The sequence below is a fragment of the Lacerta agilis genome, chromosome 5 (genome assembly GCF_009819535.1).
Source record: "Lacerta agilis isolate rLacAgi1 chromosome 5, rLacAgi1.pri, whole genome shotgun sequence".
NCBI lineage: Eukaryota > Metazoa > Chordata > Lepidosauria > Squamata > Lacertidae > Lacerta > Lacerta agilis.
The window spans coordinates 10,078,091-10,091,358 of record NC_046316.1 but is presented as its reverse complement, the minus strand read 5'-3'; positions in this window follow the sequence as shown (position 1 = coordinate 10,091,358).

The following is a 13,268-nucleotide window of genomic DNA, read 5'->3' as shown; positions in this document are numbered from 1 at the left end:
TCTTCCTATATTGTTTCTGAGTTACAGTCCACCCTGCAGGAATTCTTTCCCTATGCATTACCATCCTGTCTGTAATCCCCTATCAATAACGTCAGTTACCTACTCATCAATTGTTTTAGCAGGGTCCTTGCCTCTCTCATGGAAAAAACAATCTCTGTATGGAGCTTGGAGCATTTCTGTTTGGGAAGAAGTAAGCTCCAGCCATTCCTCTTTGCATCTATCCATCATCTTTCAACTGGAGACCCATGCTCTGCAGATAATCCTGGCTTCCTGACTGTATATCTGGGAAAGAACAGCTTTTGGAGTTGCAGGCAAGTCATCTGACTCTGGTTCTGTTCCTGCAAAAATAATCTCTGCCAGCTCTTTCCAGCTAATCCAGCGATCTCCGCAATATTTCCTGTTTAAAAAGGCTTAGGAGAACAACAAAGGGACACGGCAAAGAGATGGTATCCGCAATACACAAAATAGTACTCCAAAATCCCACGAACCCCCTAGACGCAATCAAAAAACAATGGGAGGATGACATAGGCTATGAGATTAACCCCATCCAGTTGACCAGAATATGGTCTAACCCCCCCCCCTTTAAATCCATATCAACGAAAAGGAAAGAACTCACCCTGAAACTCACCTACAAGTGGTACCTAACACTAAGAAAACTAGTGCTAATACGCCCAGGAACCCCACCTAAATGCTGGAGAGGGTGCACCTCCGCAGGCACATACCTCCACATGTGGTGGGAATTCCCCCAAATCCAACTATTCTGGACAACAGCCATACAAGAAATATTATTTTGCCGCTGCATGACACTGTTGACTCATGTTAAGCTTTTAGTATACTAAGACCCCTAGATCTTTTCTACTAGATGTACTGCTAGCAATCCAGATGTTCCCCATCTTCTATTCGTGCAGCTAGCTCTTCCTGCCTAAGTGCAGAACCTTACATTTGTCCCTACTGAATTCCATTTTGCTAGTTTGGGCTCAGTTCTCCAATGTGTTCAGGTCATCTTGAATCCCTTGAATTCTGTCTTCTGCAACATTAGCTACCCCTCCCGGTTTGGTGTCATCTGCAAATTTGATGAGCAACCCCACGATTCCTTCGTCCAAATCATTTATAAAGACTTTGAACAACAATGGGCCAACGACAGAATCCAGTGTGAGACCCCACTTGTCACTTTTCCCCAGGATGTCGAGGATCCATTAATGAACTCTTTGGGTTCAGTAAACCAACCAGCTACAAATCCACCTAACAGTTACCTCATCTAGTCCACATTTTACCAGCTTCTCTATAAGAATATCATGGGGGTCTTTGTCAAAAGCCTTGTGGAAATCAAGATACACTACATCCACAGTATTCCCCATAGCCACCAAGCTTGTAACTCTAAAAAAAAGAGAAAAAAGAACTGAGATTTGTCTGGCATTACTTGTTTTTAAGAAACTCATTCTGGGTCTTAGTAACCACAGCATCATTTTCTAAGTGCTCACAGACTGACTGTTTCATTCTAGGACTTTTCCTGGTATCGACCTATTGGTATTCAGGGGCATTGCTGGGGGAGGCACCCCGGGTTCCAGGGGAGGGGGGTGACTCTCAGCATGCCCTCCCCACAACTCATAAGTTGCTCAGTGCAGCAGCTGGCTTACACAGCATACACTTTGCTTTTTCCTTCCTGCTGGGAAGAGCCACAGAAGCACAGCTCCACCCAGCAGCCTGGCACATTTCACCAGGGCACTGCCCTCTCAGGGGGCACAAAGGTGCCATATTCAAGGGGTGACATTTGGCACCTCCACCTAGAGCCTCAAGCAAATGCAAATGAGGTGCTGCAAAGCATTGTGGGGGGGGGAACGCAAAACGCTCACTGTGACTTGAAGGGGTGTGGGCGGATGTAGGGCGGGGGTGACAAAAAAAATCCACACTGGGTACCACTCGGGCTTGCTACGCCTCTGTTGGTAGTTACCTGGGTCTTCTACTCCCACCTTTTCGAAGATGCGGACAACATTTTCCCACCTCCAATCTGCAGGAACCTCGCCAGTTCGTCAAGAATTCTCAAAGATTATGGACAGAGACTCTGAGATTACACCTGCAAGTTCCTATAGTACCCTTGGGTGCAGCTCATCAGGCCCTGGAGATCGGAATTCATTTAAAGTAGCCATGTGTTCCTTTACCACTTCTTTCCTTTCTTAGGCTGCAATTCCCTCCCTGTATCATTTGTTCTGTTATAACCAGGTTGGGCACTGTATCTTCAGTGTAAAAGGAGCAGGGAGGAAATCCTTGGGCTGCCACGTGTGTTATTGTGGGTGGCTGCAGAAAGTGGAAGGCCATTTCAAAAGAGGAGCATCTTGAGTGGAGAAATAGCAAGCAGGCAGGGCGGAGGCACTCAGCCCTTTCCCTGCATTTTGTTTTCTTCTGCAAATTATCAGCACCTTTTCTTTCCCTTTGGGGAGAATTTAAACATGTGTTTCATATGTCTGAAATTGTGTGTGTGTGTGTGAATCAGAGGGAGGCGATCTGGGCAAGGGAAACCTCTGAAAGGGGAATGAATTAACGCCCTCCCTCCGAACGTCTCCAAATTACTTCCTGGGAAAAAAAGTTGTTTTAAAACATGCGAGCACGCAGTGGAAGCAGACCTCTAAGAGGCAGGGCTTGTGCATATTGTGCAATTAGTTTCTGATGCTATATGGTTTTTCTTTCTTTCTTTCTTGTAGTGCTTAAGTGTTATTGTTTATGTCTGGAAGCGATTGCTGCACCATCCATCTTCGTCTTTCTCCCGCATCTGCGAGCGCTACAGGTTTGTCCACCCCGAGGAATGTCTGTTTGCTTTGTCGTCTGTTTGTTTTGCTTCTTTGATGGTCCCAAGCCTTCTTAACAAATGAATGTTCATACACACACACACACACACACACACACACACACACACAATGTTCTCTTTTCATTTCTGATCCCTTTTTAAAGTGGACATCAAGGAGCTGGAGCTTGCCTTGACAAACCTAAACAGCAAGGACAACCGAGCCCTCATTTTAAGTCAATTTATGCGTCTGAATAAATACAAGAGTCAGCTGCAAAAATTAGAAATCAAGCTTTCTCCAAAGCGTAGCTGCCTAAAATATATTATGTGCTGCAAGTGACATAAAGCAGCATATCCCGACCACATTCTCGATGCATTTGGAAACGGAGGGCTTCCCCTCACCCCTCACCCCCACCCCCATTCCCACAGCCCCAGATAGATTTACTGCTGAAAATAAAATATGTCTCTCAGCAGGAAGAGGTCACCGAGTGGTTGGAGGTAAAATTGGGGCCTATGGAAAAATCCATGTCTGTTTAGTTAACCGGTGTCACACAATTAGGCAATGCTAAAAAATCAATTAGTCACACATTAGGATTGCAATGGCATGTTTTTGTAACTGATCCATTGATATTTTATTGCCCACTCACTGTTTATGCAGGGTATTTCAACCATAAAAATAATAACAATAAAAAGGTCCTTTCTGCCTTTTAAACAGCGCCACGAAATTAAGGCATAATGTTTGAAAAGTGGGGTGCAGGGAACAATGTATGATCAATTATGGAATGAGTGAGCTCCTAAAACATCCCAGATACACTCAAATGACCCCCCTGAGTCCAAACAGCCTTGCTGTGGTCTAAAGTTAAATTCACGTTATTTATTTAAAAATAAAGTGTTGAGCTTAAAATGCAATGGTGGGACCTACACAACAAAAATAGAGGGACGCGGGTGGCGCTGTGGTCTAAACCACTGAGCCTCTTGTGCTTGCCGATCGGAAAGTCGGCGGTTCGAATCCCCGTGATGGGGTGAGCTCCTGTTGCTCGGTCCCAGCTCCTGCCAACCTAGCAGCTCGAAAGCATGCCAGTGCAAGTAGATAAATAGGTACCGCTGCAGCGGGAAGACAAACAGTGTTTCTGTGTGCTGTGGTTTCTGTTACGGTGTCCCATTGCACCAGAAGCGGTTTAGTCCTGCTGGCCACATGACCCAGAAAGCTGTCTGTGGGCAAATGCCGGCTCCCTCGGCCTGAAGCGAGATGAGCGCCACAACCCCATAGTCGCCTTTGATTGGACTTAACTATCCAGGGGTCCTTTATCTTTTTTTTTTTACCTTACCACACAACAAAATGTTGCAGTGTGTGTACCCCATACCCTCCAACATGTCTATTCTACATCAGAAAGATTATCCTGTGTTTGATCTCGCTGCACACAAAGACGTCATATAAAAATCTGCGTTTGTCGCCTTGAGCCAATTACAACCCCTACGCCTAACCTATCCCACAGGATTGCCCTAGAGAGAGAAAATGAGCAAGGGAAGGGAACATGCACAATGCCAGGGGTCAGCAAGGTTTACGTTGCCTGGACCTGTTCACTTCAGTGGAGCTCCTTCTGTGGGCTGGATTGTGTGTGCGCATGAGCGTGCATGCCCGCATTTTCTGTCGTCTTCACAGATGCAATTTCTGGCGCCGCGGAAGCGAGTCTCCACGCCGTGCTGCGATGGTTTAGCACAGTGTGTGGGGACTTGTCGAGTGGGCGGTTCGGTTTGGGGGTGGCTCGTGGGCCAGTTAAACACCCCCATGAGCAGTTTGTGGCCCATGGGCCTTAGGTTGCCGATCCCTGCTCAGCGCCATCAACAGATAAATGTAATGCAAGTAATGGAAACTGTGAGAATGATCAGGAACAGAGCAGAGAGGAAATCCCATTGAATTCAGTGGGACTTAGTTCTGAGTAAAAATGCTTAGGATTGCAGTGTAAGGCTGCCCAGTTACCTGGGGTAAGCTCCACTGAATACAGTGGGACTTACTTCGCGGCAGACATTTACAATAAAGGAATAAACACTCCATGCATTTCTTCAAAACTGGCTGGCTGCTGAAGCCTTGCAATAAAAGAATTTAAAGCAGATTGTTGACCTTTTCCTTCCAAATTATAGGAAGGGCTTCCTATGCCAGCCTCACCATTTCCTGCATTTGGTGCAGGGATTTTATTTTTTTAGTATAAACAGGAGTCAATTTTTTTTTTTTTGCACCCACCCAGTACTTTTAATTGTTCTCTGAGACATGGAGGGGAGGGACTGTTTTTGTAATTCCAGGACTGTCCCTGGAAAACTGGGACACTTGGAGGGTATGGCATCACTACCCACTGAGAGGGGCATCCTTATTTGCATCGGAGAAATGTTGGAGGGTATGGAGTTATGAGATCCCTGAGCCAAAGAGATAAGTATCTATACAACCTTTAGAAGACACCTGAAGGCAGCCCTGCATGGGGAAGTTTTTTAACGTTCTATGTTTTATCTTGTTTTTATATATGTTGGAAGCTGCCAAAGTGGTTGGGGCAACCCAGTTACTATTACTATTATGAAATAAAAAGGTAAAGGTAAAGGGACCCCTGACAGTTAAGTCCAGTCGCGAATGACTCTGAGGTTGTGGTGCTCATCTCACTTTACTGGCCGAGGGAGTCAGCATTTGACCACAGACAGTTTTCCCGGGTCATGTGGCCAGCAAGACTAACTGGTTAACTAGAGCAGCGCACGGAAACACCGTTTATCTTCCCGCTGGAGCGGTACCTATTTATCTACTTGCACTTTGATGTGCTTTTGAACTGCTAGGTTGGCAGGAGCAGGGACCGAGCAACGGGAGCTCACCCCGCTGCAGGGATTCGAACCGCCGACCTTCTGATCAGCAAGCCCTAGGCTCTGTGGTTTGGACCACAGCGCCACCCGCGTCCCATAATTATGGAATAGGATGTCCATATTTTCATTGGATTAATGTTGGAATGTATGAGAAAGCACCACACAAATGGCATCAGAACCTGCTCAAAAATACACACTCCTGTATGTTCACAGTATAGTAACAAGCAATCCTATATTGCATCTACTCCTTCTTTTTCTATTTCCCCTGGCAAAATTATTTCCGCTGTTGGAAATCTGTGAGCTGCCAGCTGGATAGAGAGCACATCGTGTGGACAACCCACACCAAAATCGAGAAACACGTGACTTTAAGTCCGCATTAAACTCATCACTGCAATTCAAATATGATATCCCCCAATCGCTGATCAACACCATCTGCACCAAGAATGGAAAGCATGAAAATGTAGGCACATAATTCAAGAAACTTAGTTAAGCCACACCTGATGTGCATGATATCGTCAAGAAATTAAGCATGTGGGAACTTTCCAGAAAACATCTGCCTGTTTTAGAGATAAGACCATAAGCCTGAAAGATAAGAGGTTTAACGAGCAGTCTTTAAAATAAAAATAAAAATAAGCCTGAGTGGCTTTCTCGCTTTGGGAATCCCAGATTGTGGGACAAACAGCAGGGAATGTTATTATCCTTCTGACCCTCTTGAAAACTTCCCAGACACATTTTGTTTGTTGCATTTTTATCCTGCCCATTCTTCAAGGAGCTCTAAGCAATGCTGATGGTTTCTCTGGATGCTGTTTTTTATGTTCCTCACAACAACCCTGTGAGATGCTAGCTTGGACTGCAAAGGAGGGAAGGATGCACGGTCACTAAGTTTCGCCACCATTGCTGAGCTGCCCCAAGCCAATCTAGCTCTACTATGGAATGAAAATGAGAGGGGTTTCCTAATTTAGTCATTATCAAGGGTCCAAATACGTGTACACCATTGGCAAGTATATATTCTGCCCTGGCTAAAGCACAAGCTCAGTGAGGTCCACCGACCTTCTTCCACGCCTGGGGAAGCTTGAGGATTCTTGTTGGGGATCTTAAGTATAATTGTTTAATTCACACTGAAATGGAGAATGCCTGTGTGTATTTCTGAAAGGGTTTAACTGGAAGATTCCGCTGGAGATAAAGACGAGGAAGAAGACCTCTCTAAGAACCTGGGTTCTTAGATCACATGAAAGAGATGGAAGAGATGGAACAAAATGAAAAAATTCCTTCCAGTAGCACCTTAGAGACCAACTATGTTTGTTATTGGTCTGAGCTTTTATGTGAATGCACACTTCTTCAGATACACTGAAACAGAAGTCACCGGACCCTTATATATAGTGAGAGGGTGGGGAGGGGTATTACTCAGAAGGGTGATTGGCTGATAGGTGTGGTAAACCTCTGCAATTGGTCTTACAGGGGAAAAAGCAAGGGGTGAGAAGGCTAAAAATAGCTTTGTCATGTATAATGAGATAAGAATCCAATTCAGACCAGGTCTCTCCATGGTTTTAAGTTTGGTTGCAATTCAGCAACTTCTCTTTCCAGTCTATTTCTGAAATTCTTTTGTAATAAGACAGCTGCTTTGAGATCTTGTATAGAATGTCCTGGGAGATTGAAGTGTTCTCCTACTGGTTTCTCTGTCTTGTGATTCCTGATGTCAGATTTATGTCCATTTATCCTTCGGCGTAGGGTCTGGCCTGTTTGTCTCTAGTTGGTCTCCAAGGTGCTACTGGAAGGAATTTTTTTAAATTTTGTTTTGACTACGGCAGACCAACATGGCTACCTACCTGTAACTAGCACTATGAAAGAGATGGGATTCCATTCTATGCATATGTTAACTTGTGGGTCTTCATTTTGTACGAGTTAGTCTTTCTCCGAACACCGCAGAGAGAACAAAGGGGGTGGAATGAGTCTCCTCAAGGAAGAGAAAACATCTATAGCATAATGGAGACTGTAGGAAGAGAGAGACCTTTTGCTTCTAGGTCTGTTTGGAATTATATTTTATTTCTTATAAGATGCTGAGCCTGTGCTGGACATGCACAAGATATTGTATGGAATTATTTGGATATTATTTTTGTTCTGTTTTCAAGAAAGCTCTGCGAGTAAAGCTCGACTCAAACTTATGGCTCTGGATAATGTTTTATCCCGAAAGGAGTCAGTTTTTATGCTTCCAGTTGCTTCAAGCTGCTCAGTTTTAATATCTGCAATAGTGAAGGGTTTTCAGGCATAGCCAGACTTGGCCCTCCAGCTGTTTTGGAACTAGAGTTCACATCATCATCCCTAGTTAATAGGACCAGGGGTAAGGGATGATGGGAATTGTAGTCCCAAAGCAGCTGGAGGGCCAAGTTTGGCCATGCCTGGTTTAGTTGAAACATCACAAAGTTGTTCCTGGTGTTGCTTGATGGTACATGGATGGCAGGATTGGAAGGTGGTGGGCCTTTGCAGTAGTAGTGTGTGGTGACATTTTTCATGGGAGACAGTTAGAGTCAGAGGCACCAGCTTGCAAGGGCAACGGGGGCGGGACGACGACGACAATGTTGCGACATCTTGACGTTCTGCGCATAAGTATCTCACCTTCCTCCGTAAGCCGGACAGAAGCTTCCGAGGCTTTGGGAAGGAGGCACGAGGTTTTAATACTTAAATACAGTGGTACCTCGGTTTAAGAACGATTTGGTTTACAAACTCCACAAAACAGGAAAAAGAAGAAGAAGAAGCGGAGGAGGAGGAGGAGGAGGAGTTTGGATTTGATATCCCGCTTTATCACTACCCGAAGGAGTCTCAAAGCGGCTAACATTCTCCTTCCCCTTCCTCCCCCACAACAAACACTCTGTGAGGTGAGTGGAGCTGAGAGACTTCAAAGAAGTGTGACTAGCCCAAGGTCACCCAGCAGCTGCATGTGGAGGTGCGGAGAAGCGAACCCGGTTCACCAGATTACGAGACTACCACTCTTAACCACTATACCACACCACACTGGTTCTTGGTTTGAGAACTTTACCTCAGTCTAAGAATGGAATCCGAATGGTGGAAGGGCACCGGCGGTGGGAGGCCTCATTAGGGAAAGCCCACCTCGGTTTAAGAACGGTTTCGGTTTAAGAACGGACTTCCGGAACGGATTAAACTCGTAAACCGAGGTGCCACTGTACTGTCGTTTACTGGGAACATTTAGGGGACTAGCCTAGTCCCCTTGGTCCACTGACCACACAGCACTGGGCCTTTCTCAAAAAAGTTAATCAGAGGCTGGATAGCTGCAGTAGTGGAAATATGATGTAGCAGTGGATTTGGGGGGGGGGGCAAGGATGAGAGCTTACTGCTAGATAGCTAGAGGTTCGTCGACATGCTGCATTAAAAGTGAATGAATGAAGATGGCAATTCCGAAGAATAAAAGATGTGGAGGCAACTCCCATCCCCTACTGTGTGCGTTCCCTTGAGCTGAGAACTGTCACACGGAGAGCAAAATAAATTGCCTTGTTTGTGCACATCGTAACATCTTTCCTGACTTCAACACATAAGATGTCTTTGAGGAATTGGTGGACCTCACTTGAAGACCTCTCTCACCCCGGCTTCTGGGAGCTTTGTAATAAGCATTTTGCTTTGATCTTTTATTTGTACAGCCTTTCCATTTATCCCCATCCAAACCAAGTTCCTGCCTCATACTACGAGTGCACAGGCACACTTGGCCCTAGCATTCCCTTCACGGCATGCCATTTTTGCATGGGGGAAAAGGGGATGCGATCGGTTTTTATCACTGGTCTTTGTTCTCTCCACAGGCTAATTCTGTGATTATTGCTGTTTCCGAACATCTGTACAGTTGTTGTTTTTCTGTCACTTACGGGGATGAGAAGGCTTGACATGACACACTAAATTCCAGTTTTGAAAATAATGGCTTGAGGCGACGTGTCACAGAGTCAATGGACATGCAAAGTTGGGTGAGATATCCCTCCTTTTGTTTTGTTTTGTTTTGTTTTGTTTTGTGGGACCATCCCTTGCAATCCAGTCAGATGAGTGTCATCCAAATAATAAAATCACCATCAACAACAACACCATCTTGTGTAGGTGGGGTAGAATCTATAAGAGGAAACCACCCAAGCAGCTCCTTTGTTGTCTGCAATGTTGAAAATAATCAGGGAGTAACGGAATAATGTAGGAAATGCAAAATTAAAAATTTTAAATTATAAGAAACCGCAAGAGGGGTAGAGGGAAGTCAAAATATATGTGTTTATTGGGAAGTTATTCAATTTGTATGTCTGCGGGGGGGGGGGGGGAATCCCAAAATATATACATTTCCAAAATTTCCAATATATATACTCCTTTGTTAAACTAATGGCTTTGGCTGTCCAATGAAGCCCTGAGATTCACAAGTCTAAAAAGGCTGTCAAAGAGACCATCTCATCTGGCTGCATGACACGTCACCCTAGAAAGACGGCCATTAGCCAGAGTCGGGTGTGAGAACTTTGGCTGATACTGGAGGCTGCAAACACAGAGGCATGTCTTGCTTTGAGCTGGACTTGGGGCTCCCTGGAAGGTTAACGGGGAAGCAAAATCTATCGGAGCGTTGATGCTGTGAGCCCCTCTACCCTGTGCTCATGTTGTATAGAAGTGTCAATAAAGGCCCAGCAGAGAATTTATTTCCTCAGACTTTTAAAGAAGAGCAATCTGAGTGAGAGACTGCTGGCGTCCTTCTACAGAGGCTCCATAGAGAGCATTCTTACATATTGCATTTGTGCTTGGTTTTCCAGTTACACAGCCATGGAGAGGAAGGTGCTCCAGAAGTTCATAACCACAGCCCGAAAGATTATTGGTCACCCTCTCCCATCTCTGGAAGAACCATACAGTTCCCGCTGCCTTAAAAAAGTAAACAATATTTTACAGGATCCATCTCATCCGGGATACAGTCTTTTTGCACCACTGCCTTCGGGCAAGAGATATAGAACAATTAAAGCAAGAACAAATAGATTAAAAAATAGTTTCTACCCCAGAGCTATAACCATCTTAAATGCTGTAACCAGATAATATGACCTTGGAGAGTTGTGATGGGTGTGTATGTATGTGCATGTGTGGCTGAAAATGTGTTTTTTGTCTTGTTTTTATGGGATGGCATTCAATTCTGTTGCACTTGTACAACGTTGTACTTGTACTTGTACAATGATAATAAAGAAATATTATCTTATCTATCTTAAAAACCATATATCCCTAAAGACACCACACTGACCTTCATTTCAGGGAAACCGAACCCTGGGTAAAGTGCAGGAACCCCTGACCTGAAGTCACTCAGTGCCCAGAGACTGGGGTGCATGCAACAATATGATATTGTACGCTGTTGTATCATTCAACCACTCCATCAGGGAGGGAGCAGAAACATGGCAAAGCCCTCAAGGCAGTTTCTGGGGGGCGTCTATGTGTTTTAAAAAGGTAAAGGTAAAGGACCCCTGACAGTTAACTCCAGTCGCGAACGACTCTGGGGTTGCAGCGCTCATCTCGCTTTACTGGCCGAGGGAGCCGGTGTTTGTCCGCAGACAGTTTTTCCTGGTCATGTGGCCAGCATGACAAAGCTGCTTCTGTCGAAGCCAGAGCAGGGCACGGAAACGCCGTTTACCTTCCCGCCAGAGCGGTACCTATTTATTTACAGTTGTAACTCTTGTTGTGTTCGCTGCGGGTTGCGAACGGCGCAGGTTACGAACGGCGCGGGTTACGAACACGGCAAACCCGGACGAGTTTACTTCCAGGTTTCGCCACACAGGCAGAAACGCTCCGTGCGGTCTGCACATGCACAGAAGTGCAATATCACGCTTCCGTGCATGCGCGATATCGCCATTTGGGTTGCGGACTTTTCGGGGTGCAAACGGCACCCCGGAACGGATCGTGGCCGCAGCCCGAGGCACAACTGCGCTTGCACTTTGACATGCTTTCGAACTGCTATGTTGGCAGGAGCTGGGACCAAACAACAGGAGCTCACCCCGTTGTGGGGATTCGAACCGCCAACCTTCCAATTGGCAAGCCCAAGGCTCAGCGGTTTACACCACAGCGCTACCTGCATCCAGCCTACTCAAAACAAATATATAATCTCCCAAGAGGGCTTCAGAGACAGGAAACGGGTGAGACCTCTGAGGAGGGAGATTCCTTCTCTCTCTCTCTCTCCTAAGTTCAAAGAAGGTTATGCTGATCAGACAGATTGCTGTTCCTCCTCCTCCACTTGCCTCACACACAAGCATCACTTTTGTTCTCCACCTGGGCTCAGTTTGGTTGCTGGCCTCAGTCATGAGATGAAGTAGCCCTGCAGAGAAAGAAGCGTTGGCTGCAGTCCTCTGTTTATGGGCAGTTATTGTCACAGCTGCGGTGCAGCTATAGCTTTTGGCAGAGGTCTTTTTTCCATGTGCCCCTGCTTCTAATGCACCACCACCCATGGTGTTGAAGCTGAGTGGGTGTGACATGGTCAGCCCAGAAAAAAATCTTTCCATTGTCATATGTATAATAGCACAGTATCAAATGTGTAAATTTGAATATTTGCCTTCATTGGGTGGACTGGGGGAAACGGGACAAGAAATGTAATAAAACAAGACAGCATCAAATTTTAAGAGGATGCTTTGTGGTACCTTAGGTCCTGGGCAGCCTCACTGCTCCCCAAGTAAATTTCACATTCCAGGCACAGGTGCGCACTCTACAGGTCCAAGTACAAACAGGTGTTTGTTATATAAACTCCACACAAGTTATATAAACTCGACATGAGTCAACAGTGTGATGCAGCAGCTAAAAAAGCCAATGCAATTCTGGGCTGCATCAATAGGAGTATAGCATCTAGATCAAGGGAAGTTATAGTACCACTATATTCTGCTCTGGTCAGACCTCACCTGGAATACTGTGTCCAGTTCTGGGCACCACAGTTCAAGAAGGATACTGACAAGCTGGGACGTGTCCAGAGGAGGGCAACCAAAATGGTCAAAGGCCTGGAAACGATGCCTTATGAGGAACGGCTTAGGGAGCTGGGTATGTTTAGCCTGGAGAAGAGAAGGTTAAGGGGTGATCTGATAGCCATGTTCAAATATATAAAAGGAAGTCATATAGAGGAGGGTGAAAGGTTGTTTTCTGCTGCTCCAGAGAAGCGGACACGGGGCAATGGATTCAAACTACAAGAAAGAAGATTCCACCTAAACATTAGGAAGAACTTCCTGACAGTAAGAGCTGTTTGACAGTGGAATTTGCTGCCAAGGAGTGTGGTGGAGTCTCCTTTGGAGGTCTTTAAGCAGAGGCTTGACAGCCATCTTTCAGGAATGCTTTGATGGTGTTTCCTGCTTGGCAGGGGGTTGGACTGGATGGCCCTTGTGGTCTCTTCCAACTCGATGATTCTATGATTCTATGATTTTTATTTTTTGTCCCACTGCTATCCCCAGGAAAACCTGCTATTCATCACTGAATTGGAACAAACAGCAATCTTCCCAGTTGTCATTTGTTCCGATTCTGCGGTAAGCAGGTGGTTTTTCCTAGGGTTGACATAGAGTGTGACGGTTTCGGTCAGCCTCGCCTCCTTAGCCCTATGACCAAAGCAGGGAGCTACTCAATAAATGATCCATTCAAGTGGCTGAGAGGGACAGAGGGCATGGATGGGGAGAGGCGA